This window comes from Thermobia domestica, chromosome 9 (genome assembly GCF_964235325.1).
Source record: "Thermobia domestica chromosome 9, izTheDome1.hap1.1, whole genome shotgun sequence".
In the NCBI taxonomy this organism is placed as follows: domain Eukaryota; kingdom Metazoa; phylum Arthropoda; class Insecta; order Zygentoma; family Lepismatidae; genus Thermobia; species Thermobia domestica.
Genome location: NC_137462.1, coordinates 28,850,686 through 28,869,469, shown reverse-complemented (window position 1 = coordinate 28,869,469; position 18,784 = coordinate 28,850,686). Strand labels below are relative to the sequence as shown.

The 18,784-nt window shown below is 37.3% G+C and overlaps 1 protein-coding gene across 2 annotated transcripts in view; it reads left to right on the top strand.

The window, feature by feature from the left end:
- Positions 1-7,201: 7,201 nt before the first annotated feature.
- LOC145694512 (uncharacterized) overlaps positions 7,202-18,784 on the top strand; it is a 45,082-nt gene continuing 33,499 nt past the window's right edge. The window contains exon 1 of one of the 2 annotated variants that reach the window (XM_081770823.1): positions 7,202-7,330. The gene's annotated coding sequence lies outside the window, so the exon portion shown is untranslated. Of the gene's footprint in view, positions 7,331-7,439; positions 7,572-18,784 lie in introns of those variants that run through there. The other variant, XM_081770824.1, reaches the window with a different exon arrangement.

The window sequence follows — 18,784 nt, the reverse complement described above, 5'->3', positions numbered from 1 at the left end:
TTGGATTTGCTTTGCCAGTGCAAAAAGCGGTTGGTCGAATGTGAGCACTGGAATCTAGCTTGGGTTAAGATGTTCCACTGCATTCCTGACGACATCCATAGAGTGCTCGATCATAGCGACGGTATCGGCACTCTCCAGGAAGAGTGAGAATAGTGAGGTGGGGCAGATAGTCCGACTTGGGTTACTGGGCTGTAGACTTGCGTGGTATGCAGCCCATGAAGTATTTTCTAATGGAAAACTTTCTTTTACGGATAATTGGGCGTGTTGTAGCCAAAGATATTCTGTTTCAATATGTTGCTTGAGGCCGCTGCTGCATCTCAGGGATGTCACGTTGGTAACCGGTACCTGCGTGTTCTTGATGCTGCTGTTGACGGGTGGAACATCTGCATAGTATTGTGGCAAACGGTCAACTGATTTGATGTCTCTTTCGTTCGACCCTCCGAGGATACTGATGCAGCGGTCAGGAAGGAAGGATGTTGTACCAGCGAAATAGCAGTCCCATGAAATGACTGTTTTGAGGTCGTAGAACTTGGTTTATGGTTGATGTTGTCTACTGCGGTTGTGGTGAAGACTTTGCCTCTCATCTTGGGAGGGCAGACTACTTGCTTCTGATGGTAGAGGCGGCAGGCCCTGTTCCCCAACTGTGCGGAGAGGGACAGGACTCGGTCGTAGGAAATAGAAATTCCTATGTGTGACAGCTTGTCGACTAGCTTCCTTTTACGAGTGCGTGCGTGTAGCATGAGTCCGATATAAATGGGAAGTGGCGTCTCCTGCGTGGTGGCGTGCCGGTCTGGTCGAGACGTACTGCCTATGTCGGCTCTTCGGTGCTTCACACAATTGAATTTGAAGAGTTGGCTGATAGACAGTGCCGCTTGTGTAGTGCTTTCTCTAAGGTCTTTGATACTTGATCCCTCCAAGATCATAGTGACTAGGGCAAGCAACACGGATGGCACGGAATCCTGTTGACATTCTGAACGAAATTCGTTGAACCCATTGTCATCTCCGAAGATCTGGCGTCGCACAATTTGGGCAGCGCGCGCGAGATGGACAGCATCAGTATCTGTATCCAGTTCACAAATCTTTGCCAAGGCATTGCCGAGGTCTTCATTAAATGCAAGCAGGACATCGCGCCCCTGATGCTGTACACACATGTTAGGAAAGTAAGCAAGCAGTGTCTGTTTAAGACGGGTCATGTGCACTTTGCCTTCATACTTGATTCCCAACATTTGTTCCATCTGCGAAACATATAACTGGGCCAGGGTCTGCAAGTTTGAAAACCGGAGCCGTCTTGCCTTCCGCTAAAACTTCTTCAATAAACAGGAGCAGCTGTGCAAAGGCAAGCCCTTCTATTGCTTGTTCATCATTTCTACTTTTACGAGTCATTTCCTTAATCTTCCGAACGCGGTTGTAGAAATTCACGAGACAATTGCGGTGGTACTTCCCATCTTGTGCAATCACGTCCCCAGCGTTGAGTTTCGTCTGTAGGTCCATATCGTCCAGAATCATTGCACACGACCTGACACGTGAGTCCAGTTGGAATGTCGCAGCTTCATGAAGAGGGACACGACCAGCAGTTTCTCCGCAAAAGAAACATTTCACTTCTCGTTGTTTAGGCTCAGTACTTGATTGTCGTAACAGACTGCATTTTCACTTGTGGCCAGCAGCTTTCTGTACTTCGTCATCTTCGCCTATTTTCAGCTGCCTCTTTTCTGCTCTCTCTCTCTAACTTGGTTTTGTTATACCTCAGCATGCAGGTTTTGTGGTATCGTGCATTGTTTGCAACCAATGCTGCTTCAACGCCACTTCCTTCATCTAGTCGACTAAAAAGAAAAGGATTTGGGGAGAAGCTCAAGGTCATTGAACCTTTTCAGATATCCTGCGAGAATGCTGTAGCTGCTCCCCTTGTCTTTACGTGTATTCTTGGATGGATATGTTGCGACTCTTGCGTCACTTCTTGACATATGATGCATAATGACCAGTCTGTCTCTGTTCTTGCTGTTCAGCCGGAGGTAGACTGTACTATTTCTGCTTCTTCACCACGAGGCTTCACGACTTTGAAGAACTTTGACATTGCTCTGGAAACAGAGAAGGAAGAATGAGTAAATATGTAAATTAGTATTAAAAAGCAGCATATTTCGAAATTTAAAAACTAGCTCAAATTAGTGATTGTTTATAATAGTCCGGCAGTTTAGCGGGATATTTCAACATATTATGCACTTTCTCATAAAAGCACCAAAATTTACACTCCGGTAATATCGTATATCAAGTGACACTCCGGGAAATTTTTTTCAATAATTTTACCAAAATTGTGGTTGTATCTGTAGTTATGCAATGGGAATGAAAGGGTTAAGTATTACTGTTGTAGATATTGCGATATATTACAACACAGCATGTTTTTATTCAAAATATTCAATAAACATTCACTAAAACATTCAGCAACAAACTTTATCTAATTTCTGTTGTCTTTCGGGTGTCCACTGGCGGCCATTTTGGAAAATGGCTACCACGGCCGCCAGGGGTCAGTTGGCCAATGGCTCCACATCCAAATTTGTTTATATTATATTTGTCTACCTCTGTGCCAAATTTGGTGCTTTTATCAAAAACTGCACAATAGGTTAGCTAATCCGCAGTACTATTAGTAGTTTGGAGAGCCCTACTTCCTGGAGTGGCGGCACCACAGTCTCCACAGTTTCAGCGGAAAGAGCAGCTAAAACCTCTTATATTATATTATTACTTTATGACATCCACTGACCATCCACCTCCCAGGCTCTCACCAACTACCTGCGAGTCCAGTAGCGATATTAGCGGCTGAGAGGACATATAAGAACAATCAAACGAGGGGTGATATATGCATGTTAAATCAAACCGCCTTCTCAGCTCCAACCCCTCCCTGTCGACGGAGGTGGAAAAAAAGAAATGCTTTGCATAAAGTTGTCCATTTTTTTTTAAAAAAAATTAATCTGTATTGCTATATGTAGGCAGTGTAAAATGAATACAGAATGTTGTATTATGACAATTGATTGATTTGCTACATATGCGAAATAGTGAAAGTAAGATAATTAAATTCGTAGTTTATTGATAATATTTTAAGTGAATGTGAAAGAAATATGTTATAAATTTTATTTATTGATGATATTACAGTATAATTATACGTATGTGGAAGTGTAAATATATGCATAAACTGTAAATATTAAATAATGAAAAGAAGGAGTTAGAGGAACTTGGCAGAGCCTAGCAAGTAGTATGTAAACCATTACCAGCCTTGGTAAAACCTTTGTGAGTCAGTAAATTAGAGACATGAAATTTGGTACTTGACTTTTAATTGAAAATAATTAAACAAGTGGTTCAGTTTTTTTTATTTTTATGTTTAACCTAGTAGTAAAAAAATGACTGGAAATTTGACGTGGAAGGAGCTAAATGGGTGTTGCTCTTATTATAATAAGTTAAACGCAACATCAGCGCAGGGGCGTCATTTAGGGGGGCAGGGAGTGGCAATTGCTTCCCTGAGTTTGAGATTTCTATAGATTTTATCAATAAAATAGTAGTAAATCAGTGAAGTACGCGAAATTTTACTTATGTCAAGGGGTTTCCCCCCCCCAAGCAAATAGCGCTCCTGCATCAGCGGTTTGCTGTTAGTCATCCTGGATCTGAATATTACACTAAATGGTTTAAAAAAATGGTCTGTGTTAGTATTAAGTTGTATTAACATCACCTTTTGCTATGTATGTTAGCGCATGGGGACCCTGATTCGATTCTAGTTCCCACCAAGTGGACTTTATGGTGGATAAACACCGTGCGCGTGGGATTTTTCGGGGTTCTGCTGTTTTACTTCACTTTCGTCATTCTACTATTATTATCAAGGATCTTATAAAATAGAGGATTTGCCCATACGTATCTTCATCCTATTAAATCAATGAAGCCAGAAAACAACCGAGAATCGGCACGTCTGATTGGCTTCTCTCGTTTATGCCATCGTCTGATTGGCTACTTTCGTTTCCGCCATGATTGTTGGCTCAAAACATTGCGATCCTATTGGACGAAGTGAGCAGAGGAGGGGTGGCGAAACTGTGACGTATAGCTTTAAGATCCTCTATTTTATAAGATCCTTGATTATTATCTATTTCATCAACAATCCAACCTTTAGCCTCTGTACAGATTCCTGGCACGTTAAACTAAAAATAAAAGTGTTGAAGAAATATGGGGGCCGTGGGTGTTCTCCTCTCTCTTCAGCAGCACTATACTTCAAATTATAGGACTAGCTCGGGAAAGTAATACTCCCGGAAGTAGGAACTAAGCCGTGGTGGATCTAGCCCGGACAGAGGGCCTAACCCTCCCAGTTTTCTGAGTGACTAAAATAATTTATTATTAATATACTTTTGGAAGTTTATAGTAAACTCATGATATACCTATCATAGTCTTGGTGTCTGGCTTGCCCCCTCAATTTTTACCTTCTAGATCCGCCACTGGAACTAAATATACAGTTCTTATTGGTTGGCGTTATTCGTGTCTCGTCACGTAGCATACATACAGCAGAAATCAAAGACTTGCTGCTGTCGCTCCTGGTGACCGAGCCTACTAGCCTTACGGGCTAGTAACGAAAGTTTCTTTCGGCGTGGTTCAAACTCAACCCCAGCATTTTTTAATTAAAAAAAAATCATAACTTTTTTCATTTAAAGATGAAAATAATGCTCAAAAAGTGATTACTTTTGTGTAGAAAAGTAGTATTAGTAGTAGTAGAAGGAGGAGGAGGAGTATAGTAGTAGTAGTAGGAGGAGTAGGAGTAGTAATAATAGTAGTAGTAGTAGGAACGGGTTACAAGCCCCGCAGGGCACGTTTTGTTCCACCTTGAACCCCATAATTTAAATTTCCTGATCAACTTAAAACAGGTAGTGTTCGAAAACACGTACTTCCAGGAATATTAGTCTCCCAAGCAGGTCGTGTTTTAAGTTTATCACAAAATTTATATCAGGGGGCTCAAGGTGAAACAAAACGAGTCCTGAGGGCCTTCTAACCCGTTCCTACTACTACTTCTGCTTCTACTACTACTACTACTACTACTACTACTACTACTACTACTACTACTACTACTACTACTACTACTACTACTACTACTTATCTGCACAAAAGTAAGTAAATTTAAGTTTTTAGCATTATTTTCATATTATTTTAATAAAAAAAAGTGTTATGAATTTTAATTTTTTTTAAAAAACTTGGTTCGGCCGGGTTTGAACCCAAGCCAAAAGCGATTTCCGTTACTAGCACGATCGGCCACAAGGGCTGACAGTAGCAAACGTTTAATTTGTGCTATATGAGTGCTATGTGGCAAGACATGAATAACCCAACCAATCAGAACCGTGTATTTTTCATTCATACTTAAGGAAGCATTACTCTTCCGAGCTAGTCCTCTTTAAACAGCTGGCTAGGATAGCGCGTAAACAGCTGGCTATAGTAGCGCGCCAAAAATACTTACTTCCGGGAGCATTACTCTCCGAGCGGGTAGTGTCAAAATATTGAAGGATCTTATAAATACAGGATCTGCCCTTACAATAAAATCTTGAAGCCATACGTCACAGTTTCGCCACCCCTACTCTGCCCACTCCGCCCAATAGGATCGCAATGTTTTGAGCCAACAAACATGGCGGAAAGGAAAGTAGCCAATCAAACGATGTCGGAAACGAGAGTAGCCAATCAGACGTGCCGATGCTCGGTTGTTTTCTGGCTTCATTATTTAATTGGATGAAGCTATGGCGCAGATCCTCTATTTTATAAGATCCTTGAAAATAATATATATCGTTTCTTTTTTCTACAACCAGATGCAGTCCTAAGTCCCAGTCACTTATATAACTAAGTAATATTATTAATTAGGTTGTGTTAGTACATTCAATATAAAAATAGTCATTAATACTGCAATTATTGCAGATAACATGACCTTGGTATACACACTAGAATAGCGTGTATGTCAAGTTTGGCAACAGCACTCAGAAGAATTGTTTAAAAATTATAATTCTTTCACTAATTACCTTCTTATTGTCCTTGTAAAGATTTGCGCTAGGCTACAAGACATTGTCCCACTTATCAAAGATGAAATTCAAAGAGGCCGCTAGAAGTAATTAAATTAAAATATTTCATAATTTGCACATAAATACAGCACCCAGATGTATGACATAAAAGCTACAGTTCAAAAACCACAAACCAACCTGTGCTAGGTGACAATTACAAAGCACAAATACTATCTAAATGAACTAGGACAAGGCGAAGGTGCTGAACCCGAGGTAGCGCGGGTGGGGTCCGAAAGGAACAGGCGAGTCAACGACGGTAGATATACGCGTGAGCGACTTTAGTGAAAACATGGTTTTTCGCAATGATACGAGTTCCAATAGCACTTGTAATGGTTTCAGACTAGTAACGCTAGACTTGTAAATATAAAGTACAGCTTTTGTACATTGAGCAGATATACTCCGCCGGCGGAAAATAGTACCTAATAAAATTATTTTTCTATATGTACGCACTTATTTTAACCGTCATAAAGCACTTGTAATGATTTTTACACTAGTAACCTTACACTTGCAAAGCTAAAATACAGCATTATTACTTAGTATTTAATTCTACCGTGTGCAAAAGTTTGTTCCATATAAACAAACATGACTTCCCATGCAGAATATTGCATTTTACCTGTATTTTTTTGTTTTTTTAAAAAAAATGTGGTGTGTCTAAACTTGTCCAGCGCCTAGAATTGATATTGCACCCAAACTAAAGCAATCCATTGGAATTTTACATATTTTGATCAGAAATGATTAATCACCTAGTTTTTTGGGATGCCCTAAGAGTGTCTGGCTGCTAAAATCCATGAATCGGCCAATTCATATACTATTTTATATTTAAATGCATGGGTATACAAGATGAACCTATTGTGATTTTACTACCACAGAACACAGAACATTTTAACAATAATGATCACCTAACAACTTGAAGACTGGAACTGTCTGTGCCCGCGAACTACACAAAGGTTAATGAAAGTCATTCTGTTAATTAATTATCAAGTTCTTATGGATAATGTAAGAGGATACAAATGACTCTAGTATAGTCTTGAAAATTGCTACGTGCCTTTAGAGAAAGGCTAGTAAATGTGATAAAGAACTGAATGGGCAGTATTTTGTAAAGTAAATATGAGTATGGCCAATCACCAGAAGAGGAAGAGGATGTTAGATTATCGTCTGTGTTAATCCAAGTAGGGTTGCTATATATCTTCAATAGCATTTACCCGTGTCTGCATGAATCGTACGAGTGTTTACAAAGTGTAATATGACTCTGGGATGAACCCCTATGAGAGGTAACGTTGAATAAATATTTGCTCTGCTAATAGATTACAAGGGGAGCTTGCAAGTTTGGTTAGTCAGTAATCGTGGGAAGAACTCTTCTTTCTAGTTAGGTGGTAACACTGCCTTTTTTTTCTGGTGTCCATTGTTATTTTAATTCGCTTTGAATTTCACATTATAATTTACCGGAAAGTAAAGTTATCTTAATTTTCTTCTGTGCAAGCCAACAGATTCGAAACTTGAAACTTAAAACAGGTATACAGCAAACATTTTTTTTTTTGAATTATCGGATTTTTCGATTTTTATAGGAAGTAGATTATGTTAATTGTGTAATGTTTATTTTTGATAGATGCAGTCGATTTTTTTTTTGTAATTTAAATCTTTGGTATAAAGGTATTTTGTAAGATGAATATCCCGTTAATATTTAGTCGAAAATAATCATAGAGGTCTGGTTTAGTTAGTCCACAATTTGAAAACAATTTACAAATGAAATATGGAACTTGAAACTCAACGTTTGACCGAAATCTCTTACTCATCAATGTTAGGTTGGCACTGGCACACACGTTCCGGTATACCGGTGAGGTTTGAGCGTGTGTGCCAGCTGCTGCAGGCCAAGCAACCCAGGCGTAGCGACCTGTGCAGGCGACCAGAGAAGAATCGAAATTCAATTCTTACTACCTGCACAGGCGTGTAGACCTGAGCGTGTGTGTAAGTCATTTCGACACACCTGTACAGTGCTTAGGTGAGTTGTGGCTAGTTCTTGAATAGGGAGCGTCGGCCGTCATCTTCTTGTTTGCTCGTCATCTCTCGACATAGTTAAAATCTTCAGGTTTACCGTTGCGTGTGTGTGCTCTAGCTGCACAGGTATACTTTCCAGTATACAGGTACAGGTAAGGTTTGCCTGACATGTATATCGTAACGTGTGCGCCGGGCCTTTAATATTTATAGAAACATTCTAATCTGTCCCGCCCAATGTTCTTAATATATTGTAGAAGTCCAACAAATTATCTTAAAATTCTCTGCGTAATATCTGGTGAGTTACAAATATTTCTTAGGAAACTACTCAAGGTTTTTGAGATCGTCTTCCTTCTTATCCAGTGGTTAGTTTTATTCAACGATGTCGAAACGATGTTATTACAATTTTCGGGTACTTTGTAACTCCACACACACTACTTCATCTTCCTGCACATCGAAAAGCAGGGATGGTTTGAAAGTATTTTACGACAGATGATGCGTATTTTTACAGATAAAACATGCGCAATATTTATGTGCACAACACTTACAAATAGAGGCTATGTGCTTATGCTCACCACAAGCTAGTATTACATCTAATCCGAATCAGGGCAGGGCGAAGCAGAAACGTAAGCACGGAATGAGTCCGTAGGGAAAAGGCACAATGCCATACGCACAGAGACTCGTACTAGATGAAAATAACAGAGTTACTTTTGATTAGGTGTTTACGTTTTGTACAGATAGATGTAAAAACTGGAGGAAAAAGTTATTTGGCTCTGGGAAGAGTGGGTGTATCCTCTTTTCTTTTTCCTCCACCTTTCTCTCAAGCCATACATAAGTGTTTGAAAAGGAATCTTAGAAACGGAAAGAACAAAAACGTTAAGAGATATTGAGAAACGGTTTTCTTTTCGTAATCGATTGAGCGTCCCAAAAATAGGTTCCACGTACTCCATCAACCCTGTTTCAATCCGAAAGTGGCAAAAGACAACCATTTCCTGTTTCAACATTGATGACCATAGAACAAAAATGGTAATAGATAGCGACATGCAGTTTTCTGGAATCGATTCATCGTGACAAGAAAATCTACCATAACCACCCATCATACTCTACCAGAATCGAAAGTGATTCATTCGTACTTCCGATAAATTTACTGGAACTTCCGGTTTCAATTTTGATTTGTATAGAGCAAAAACGGTAAAACATATCGAGGTGCGGTTTTCTCGAATCAGTTCGGTAATAACCCTTTATTTAAACCGGAAGTGGTAGCGATCACTTGTTTCCAGTTTCAACGTTGCTAGCCATAGAACACAAAAACTATTAATAGAAATCGATTCACTGTATCAAAAGAGGTTACTATCCTCACCTGTAACACTCTATTAAACCGGAAGTAGTAAAAATCAGTCATTCCGGTTTCAATCTTGATCGCCATAGAACAAAAAATTGCAATAGATAGCGAGCAATAAGCGTTTTCTTGGAATCCATTCAATCTCTTATGGAAATATGCCACCTCCACCCGTATTACTCTACTAAAACACGAAGCGGTAAAAATTTACTACTACTACCTGTCTGAACGTTGATCACTATAGAACAGAATCGACATTAGATAGTATTAAGTGTTTTTTTTTAATCGATTCACCGTGTGAAGAGAAGATTCTATCTTCTATCTCTCTATTGACACCGGAAATGGAAATCTTCCTATCGCGTCCATGAGTTTTAAATACAGCTGTTTTAATATTCCATTCTCATAGTTTGAAAGTCTACTGTAATTTCAAAACTGTGAAACGAAACTCTCTTGTTTAAATTACGATGAACTTTTATTATGCTATACTTTTAGGCAAAAGTGTCATTTAAGTTTGACGGAACAGATTATATGATAACTGAAGCGGGTAGTGGACCAAGAAAATGGACGTCTTACTTCTCTCGGAAGTGAGAAACCTCTTTCTTCTGTTCTTTCGTGATCATCGTTTGGCGGCGTTCTTTTTTCTGCTTTGGGGGGCTATGCAGAATCAAAACCTCAAAGAACACGGAAGCTGCATAGGCCTAATGGTTTCTTCTCGAGGCTAAGGGAGAGAAGGAGTAGTAATGGGGTTACTCTGCCGAACTCTTAATAATCCAATTTTGGGTACCCATGCACCATAGTGAATGAATTAGGGATGCTTTGGCCCGGGATTACGTCACCTATTGAAATTTTGCTTATGCTTATTCAGGGGCCATGCACGATGGTACGAATGAATCAGAGGTACCTTGGCCCTGCTATGACGTCATAGAATTGGGAGTATTGGATCAGAGGTCATGATGATTCTTTAAAATTACTAAAAATATGGCCTTGATGATTCATTACGTTATGAAATAGTACCGGTTTACGAATGCTTTCGTTTCCTTTTATGGCATAAAATTTGGATATTGTTATCCTATGGACTAACACGGGTGCAAATGAAATCTTTAGTTTTACGTCCCACGCATATGCAGTTTAGGCTAAAGGAGACGGTGACGATAAGAAAGGAATGAAAGTGTGGGAGAAAATTGGAGCATAATGTTGCCCACCACAAAACTATTTTCGAGGTGTTTTAAATCAGGGACCACATACAGCAGAGGTAAACGCTCTACCACTGAGCCACCGCACCTCTACTGGTATGAATGAATTAGAGGTAGTTGGTTCAAGCTAATATGTTCGTTTGACGTCACTGAACTGGGATTGTTAGCTTGGAACTTATGATGGCTTGTTTCGTTCCCTTTTATGGGTATAAAATTACCAAAACAAGGTATGATCTCTTTCTTGATGACCTACTACGTTATGAATTAGTAGACCCCAGTAATAGTATAAATTAGTATTAGTATTAATATGAAACTCGAAAACTTTGGAGTTCCTTTGTGGCTAACCGGTTAGCGTATGCGCCTTTAACGTGAGAGACCAGGGTTCGATTCCCGGAAGGAGCTCATGCGGTTCGGATTTCACGTTAATTAGTAGGTTCTATTTTTGCTGCTGAACTTTGGGAGGAATACATGATTTTTGGTTATCCCTTTGATGAGATGAACTAACACTGGTGCAAATGAAATCTTTAGTTTTACGTCCCACGATTAGGCTAAAGGAGACGGTGACGATGAAAAATGAATGAAAGTATGGGAGAAAATTGGAGCATAATGTTGCCCACCACAAAATTACTTTGAACCAGGGACTCCATACAGCAGAGGTGAACGCTCTACCACTGAGCCACCACGTCCCTTATTGGTGCGAATGAAGTAGAGGTATTTGGTTTGAGCTAATGTGTTTGTTTGACGTCGGGCTGAACCTATTTCACTTTTGGGACTCACATGGACCATAACGAATGAGTTAGAGATGTTTTGGCCTGGGATTGCATTACCTATTGAAATTTTGCTTATGTTTACTCAGGGGCAGGGGTCACTCAGGACACATAAGATTACTTTGATTTTCATCAGGAGTTGGGGGGGCGGGAGGGGAGTATCGGACCTCGTTCCCTTTGATGATTATTGATTTTGGAGCCTTATTACGTTATATGGAGGAGTATTTAAAATTATTTCCTTAAATTTGATAAGTACTTTGTGATCCACTTTGTTCCGTTTCAGGGGTGAACATGGATACCTTGCAACCGTTCCGAGTTCGATTCTTGGTGCTAGTTTAGGAAATGTTGAATTTAACGTCCCCAGCGAAAACGATGGTGATGAGAAATGATAGGACGAAAGAGGGGAAAACATGTTCCCTTTTAGGGGTACAAAATTGCCAAAATATAAACGTAAGCAATACGTTGTACCACGTGTTTGGTCTTTTGGCCCAATTTATCCTTTTGGATGAGGTCCTATTACCTTATATAGTTATATGGGCGTATACAGGGGTTCATTATCTTTCATAAGATATGGGTATATTTGTGCACCCCTTTAAAATTTGGGTGGAGTACTTTGGCCCACACCCTTCAATTTTGGAAATTGCCCAATTTAAACATTTGGTATAATAGTATAGGGCTCTAATATATATTATTATAAATTTGGGTGGTCCACCTCGTTCCTTTTAGGGACACAAAATTACCAAATTTTACTGCAACCACGTGTTTGGTATTTTGGCTCATTTTATCACCTTGGATGAGGTCCTATTACCTTATATTGTTATATGGACGTATACAGATGTACATTTCCTATTATAAGACATAGGTACATTTGTGCACCCCTTTAAAATTTGGGAGGAGTACCATAGCCCACCCCTTAAATTTTGAAAATTTTCCAGTTTAAGCATTCGGTATTATACTACTGGACTCTAATATGTATCATGATAAATTTGGGTGGTTCACTTCGTTCCGTTTTAGGGGTACAAAATTGCCAAAATATAAACATAAGCAATATGATGTACCACGTGTTTGGTTTTTCGATCCAATTTATCCTCTTGGATGAGGACCTATTACCTTATATGGTTATATGGTCATGTATAGGGGTCTATTCCCTATCATAAGACATAGGTACATTTGTGCATCCCTTGAAATTTTTGGGAATGGTACCTTGGCCCACCCCTTAAATTTTAGAAATTGCCCAACCACGTGTTTGGTCTTTTGGCCTAATTTATTCTCTTGGATGATGTCCTATTACATTATATGGTTATATGGTTATATATAAGGATCTATGCCCTATCATAAGATATAGGTACATTTGTGCACCCCTTGAAAAATTTGGGAGGGGTACCCTGGCCCCACCCCTTAAATTTTGGAAATTGCCCAATTTAAACATTTGGTATAATAGTATATGACCCTAATATATATTACTATAATACCCCTATACACTCCTCTTAAGCTTTTTGATAAGAGAGAACCACGATACTTTAAGGTTACCTTCTTGGTGTTGGTGTTAGTTCGTGTAATTTATATCTTAAATAACATTGACAGTTTAGTTAAAATCATCTCAAAATATTTAGCCAAAATTTTTCAGTGAGTGCAAAGAGGGAATTGTTTCACGGTTAACCGCCAAACGTTATCCGGTTTTTAACTATTCGATTAAAAAATTATCGGTTTTTAACTATTCGATTAACAAATAAACGGTTTTTAACTATTCGATTAAATTTTGAGTCCACTATTTTCCAGTTATTACAAAAGTTCAAGTGAAAATTTGAAACTAAATTTTTTCGAACTCAAATTTTTTCAAATCAAAAATATTCAAACTGAAATTTTCGAATTAAAAACATCAAACTAAACTTTTCGAACAAAAAAGTTGAAATCAATATTTTCGAATTCAAATTTTCAAACAAAAGAAAAACTGAAATTTTTCGAATTATAAACATCGAACTAAAATTTGAAATAAAACTTTTCGAATTCAACTTTTTAAACCAAACAATTTCAAACTGAAATATTTAAACTAGAAATTCTAAACTAAAATTTTCGAATCAAAACATTTCAAACCAATTTTAGAACTAGAAAGTTGAAACTAAAATTTTCGACCAAAAAAATTGAAATAAAACTTTTCGAATTCAAATTTTTTCAAATCACACAATTTCACACTGAAATTTTTGAACTAGAAATTTTAAACTAAAATTTTCGAAAAATGAAATCACAATTTTCGAACTAAAACATTTCAGTCCAAATTTTTGAACTAGAAAGTTGAAACTAAAAGTTTCGAATTCAAATTTTTGAAATCAATCAGTTTCACACTAAAATTTTTGAACTAGAAATTTTAAGCTAAAATTTTTCGAAAAATGGAATCAAAATTTTCGAACCAAAACATTTCAATCCAAATGTTAGAACTAGAAAGTGGAAACTAAAATTTTTCGAATTAAAAGTTTCAACCTGTTTTCGAACTAAAAAAATGTTTATAACGAAATTTTCAAATCAAATTTTTGGACCTAAAATTTCAAACCAAAATTGTCGAACTGAAAGTTAAAGTTTCGAACAAAAGAAATAATTCGAAATTTTCAAACTTCTTGAAAATATTTAACCATAGCCGTTTACTGATTTTAAAATTTTAATTGTCTTGAAGAAATATTTGGGACTAAGTTTTGAGAGATGAACCGTTTGGTAAGCCATAGCCAGACCGAGACATTGATATTGCTTGAAATGAACTTTAATCAAGCTTTATTTCATCAGACAGTACTAACTTACGATCCGTTTTAGTGCATTTTTTGTTTCAGATCAACGGCCATCCATAATTGGACTTTTTTTTCCGTATCATCATGAAAGCACGCCAAGCTTCTTCTGGTTATAGCCGCTACGCTACGTAAAATTCTGAATCCCTACCACAGAACAACCATAAACGCATATTTCAAGACCTTGAATCGAACCTGGGACCATTTTAAGAAAAGGTTACTTACCACAGCGATTCCCATCTGATGAGATCAAGAAACCTTAAAATCAATCATGCTTGGTACTCCTTAGAACAAAACAAAACAAAATGCTAAGATGTTCAACAGGTTGACATTAAACATCTACCGCTCTCTCTCTCCCTCTCCCTCTCCTGTAATGACAAAGTACAACACAAGATAGGTTGAATGGTTGGATTTCGTAATGAAAACAAATGCGACTTCCTGTGGCAAGGTCGGTTAAGATGATTTCTGCAAGTGTCAGCATCAGCTGTACGATAACGTTTCATGGAAAGACTGACGAATGAAGTTTACGCACTGTTGTGAAACAGCGATCCTTAATGGTAGAACGGCGCAAACACTGGTATCGTATCTCAGGGAAGAAATCAAACTAACATCACAAACACGTTTTCAAGAAATCCTATTGCAGAACACGAAGCAAACTGAGCTTTGAATGATGTCGCAAAACAAATCTGCAAATGCTGCATTCTTTACCGGTGACAAAACTGAGTGATTTCAAATGCAAAATCAACATTTCTTTAAATTGAAAGTTGATTAGTTTACAGTATAATATTGTTTCAAGAGATTGGCTGGGTCGATTGATCTCATCAGATGGGAATCGCTGTGGTAAGTAACCTTTTCTTAAAATGGTCCCAGGTTTGATTCAAGGTCTTGAAATATGCGTTTATGGTTGTTCTATGGTAGGGATTCAGGTTTTTACGTAGCGTAGCGGCTATAACCAGAAGAAGCTTGGCGTGCTTTCATGATGATACGGAAAAAAAAGTCCAATTATGGATGGCCGTTGATCTGAAACAAAAAAATGCACTAAAACGGATCGTAAGTTAGTACTGTCTGATGAAATAAAGCTTGATTAAAGTTCATTTCAAGCAATATCAATGTCTCGGTCTGGCTATGGCTTACCAAACGGTTCATCTCTCAAAACTGTCCCAAATATTTCTTCAAGACAATTAAAATTTTAAAATCAGTAAACGGCTATGGTTAAATATTTTCAAGAAGTTTGTTTGAAAATTTCGAATTATTTCTTTTGTTCGAAACTTTAACTTTCAGTTCGACAATTTTGGTTTGAAATTTTAGGTCCAAAAATTTGATTTGAAAATTTCGTTATAAACATTTTTTTAGTTCGAAAACAGGTTGAAACTTTTAATTCGAAAATTTTAGTTTCCACTTTCTAGTTCTAACATTTGGATTGAAATGTTTTGGTTCGATAATTTTGATTCCATTTTTCGAAAAAATTTTAGCTTAAAATTTCTAGTTCAAAAATTTTAGTGTGAAACTGATTGGTTTCAAAAATTTGAATTCGAAAATTTTAGTTTCAACTTTCTAGTTCAAAAATTTGGACTGAAATGTTTTGGTTCGAAAATTTTGATTTCATTTTTTCGAAAATTTTAATTTAAAATTTCTAGTTCAAAAATGTCAGTGTGAAATTGTGTGGTTTGAAAAAATTTGAATTCGAAAAGTTTTATTTCAATTTTTTTTTGTTCGAAAATTTTAGTTTCAACTTTCTAGTTCTAAAATTGGTTTGAAATGTTTTGATTCGAAAATTTTAGTTTAGAATTTCTAGTTTAAAATATTTCAGTATGAAATTGTTTGGTTTAAAAAGTTGAATTCGAAAAGTTTTATTTCAAATTTTAGTTCGATGTTTATAATTCGAAAATTTCAGTTTGATTTCTTTTGTTTGAAAATTTGAATTCGAAAATATTGATTTCAACTTTTTTGTTCGAAAAGATTAGTTTGATGTTTTTAATTCGAAAATTTCAGTTTGAATATTTTTGATTTGAAAATTTGAGTTCGAAAAAATTTAGTTTCAAATTTTCACTTGAACTTTTGTAATAAATGGAAATTAGTGGACTCAAAATTTAATCGAATAGTTAAAAACCGTTTATTTGTTAATCGAATAGTTAAAAACCGATAATTTTTTAATCGAATAGTTAAAAACCGGATAACGTTTGGCGGTTAACCGTGAAACAATTCCCTCTTTGCACTCACTGAAAAATTTTGGCTAAATATTTTGAGATGATTTTAACTAAACTGTCAATGTTATTTAAGATATAAATTACACGAACTAACACCAACACCAAGAAGGTAACCTTAAAGTATCGTGGTTCTCTCTTATCAAAAAGCTTAAGAGGAGTGTATAGGGGTATTATAGTAATATATATTAGGGTCATATACTATTATACCAAATGTTTAAATTGGGCAATTTCCAAAATTTAAGGGGTGGGGCCAGGGTACCCCTCCCAAATTTTTCAAGGGGTGCACAAATGTACCTATATCTTATGATAGGGCATAGATCCTTATATATAACCATATAACCATATAATGTAATAGGACATCATCCAAGAGAATAAATTAGGCCAAAAGACCAAACACGTGGTTGGGCAATTTCTAAAATTTAAGGGGTGGGCCAAGGTACCATTCCCAAAAATTTCAAGGGATGCACAAATGTACCTATGTCTTATGATAGGGAATAGACCCCTATACATGACCATATAACCATATAAGGTAATAGGTCCTCATCCAAGAGGATAAATTGGATCGAAAAACCAAACACGTGGTACATCATATTGCTTATGTTTATATTTTGGCAATTTTGTACCCCTAAAACGGAACGAAGTGAACCACCCAAATTTATCATGATACATATTAGAGTCCAGTAGTATAATACCGAATGCTTAAACTGGAAAATTTTCAAAATTTAAGGGGTGGGCTATGGTACTCCTCCCAAATTTTAAAGGGGTGCACAAATGTACCTATGTCTTATAATAGGAAATGTACATCTGTATACGTCCATATAACAATATAAGGTAATAGGACCTCATCCAAGGTGATAAAATGAGCCAAAATACCAAACACGTGGTTGCAGTAAAATTTGGTAATTTTGTGTCCCTAAAAGGAACGAGGTGGACCACCCAAATTTATAATAATATATATTAGAGCCCTATACTATTATACCAAATGTTTAAATTGGGCAATTTCCAAAATTGAAGGGTGTGGGCCAAAGTACTCCACCCAAATTTTAAAGGGGTGCACAAATATACCCATATCTTATGAAAGATAATGAACCCCTGTATACGCCCATATAACTATATAAGGTAATAGGACCTCATCCAAAAGGATAAATTGGGCCAAAAGACCAAACACGTGGTACAACGTATTGCTTACGTTTATATTTTGGCAATTTTGTACCCCTAAAAGGGAACATGTTTTCCCCTCTTTCGTCCTATCATTTCTCATCACCATCGTTTTCGCTGGGGACGTTAAATTCAACATTTCCTAAACTAGCACCAAGAATCGAACTCGGAACGGTTGCAAGGTATCCATGTTCACCCCTGAAACGGAACAAAGTGGATCACAAAGTACTTATCAAATTTAAGGAAATAATTTTAAATACTCCTCCATATAACGTAATAAGGCTCCAAAATCAATAATCATCAAAGGGAACGAGGTCCGATACTCCCCTCCCGCCCCCCCAACTCCTGATGAAAATCAAAGTAATCTTATGTGTCCTGAGTGACCCCTGCCCCTGAGTAAACATAAGCAAAATTTCAATAGGTAATGCAATCCCAGGCCAAAACATCTCTAACTCATTCGTTATGGTCCATGTGAGTCCCAAAAGTGAAATAGGTTCAGCCCGACGTCAAACAAACACATTAGCTCAAACCAAATACCTCTACTTCATTCGCACCAATAAGGGACGTGGTGGCTCAGTGGTAGAGCGTTCACCTCTGCTGTATGGAGTCCCTGGTTCAAAGTAATTTTGTGGTGGGCAACATTATGCTCCAATTTTCTCCCATACTTTCATTCATTTTTCATCGTCACCGTCTCCTTTAGCCTAATCGTGGGACGTAAAACTAAAGATTTCATTTGCACCAGTGTTAGTTCATCTCATCAAAGGGATAACCAAAAATCATGTATTCCTCCCAAAGTTCAGCAGCAAAAATAGAACCTACTAATTAACGTGAAATCCGAACCGCATGAGCTCCTTCCGGGAATCGAACCCTGGTCTCTCACGTTAAAGGCGCATACGCTAACCGGTTAGCCACAAAGGAACTCCAAAGTTTTCGAGTTTCATATTAATACTAATACTAATTTATACTATTACTGGGGTCTACTAATTCATAACGTAGTAGGTCATCAAGAAAGAGATCATACCTTGTTTTGGTAATTTTATACCCATAAAAGGGAACGAAACAAGCCATCATAAGTTCCAAGCTAACAATCCCAGTTCAGTGACGTCAAACGAACATATTAGCTTGAACCAACTACCTCTAATTCATTCATACCAGTAGAGGTGCGGTGGCTCAGTGGTAGAGCGTTTACCTCTGCTGTATGTGGTCCCTGATTTAAAACACCTCGAAAATAGTTTTGTGGTGGGCAACATTATGCTCCAATTTTCTCCCACACTTTCATTCCTTTCTAATCGTCA